We start from the raw sequence: 537 nt of genomic DNA, 5'->3' as shown, positions 1-537 counted from the left end.
GATGGGGATGGGGATGGGGACGGGGATGGGGATGGGGATGAGGATGAGGATGCCTATGAGGATGAGGATGAGGATGACCATAAGGATGAGGGTGAAGGCTGAGGATGAAGTTTAGGATAAGGATGAGGATGGAGGATAAAGATGAGGATGAGGATGAGCATGACGATGAGGATGAGGGTTAGTATGAGGATGAGGATGAGGATGTGGAAGAGTATGAGGATTAGGATGAGGATGAAGATGAGGATGATGATGAGGATGGGGTTGAGGATGAGGATGAGGATGGGAATGAGGATGAGAATGAGGATGAGGATTAGGATGAGGATGAGGATGAGGATGTGGATGAGTTTGAGGATTAGGATGAGGATGAGGATGAGGATGTGGATGAGTTTGAGGATTAGGATGAGGATGAGGATTAGGATGAGGATGAGGATGAGGATGAGGATGAGGATGAGGATGCGGATGAGGATGAGGATTATGATGAGGATGAGGATGAGGATTAAGATTATGATTAGGATGAGGATTAGGATGAGGATGAGG

Source organism: Lupinus angustifolius, unplaced genomic scaffold, assembly GCF_001865875.1.
Source record: "Lupinus angustifolius cultivar Tanjil unplaced genomic scaffold, LupAngTanjil_v1.0 Scaffold_48_99, whole genome shotgun sequence".
In the NCBI taxonomy this organism is placed as follows: domain Eukaryota; kingdom Viridiplantae; phylum Streptophyta; class Magnoliopsida; order Fabales; family Fabaceae; genus Lupinus; species Lupinus angustifolius.
The sequence above is the reverse complement of the archived record's forward strand: the minus strand, read 5'-3'. Positions refer to the sequence as shown.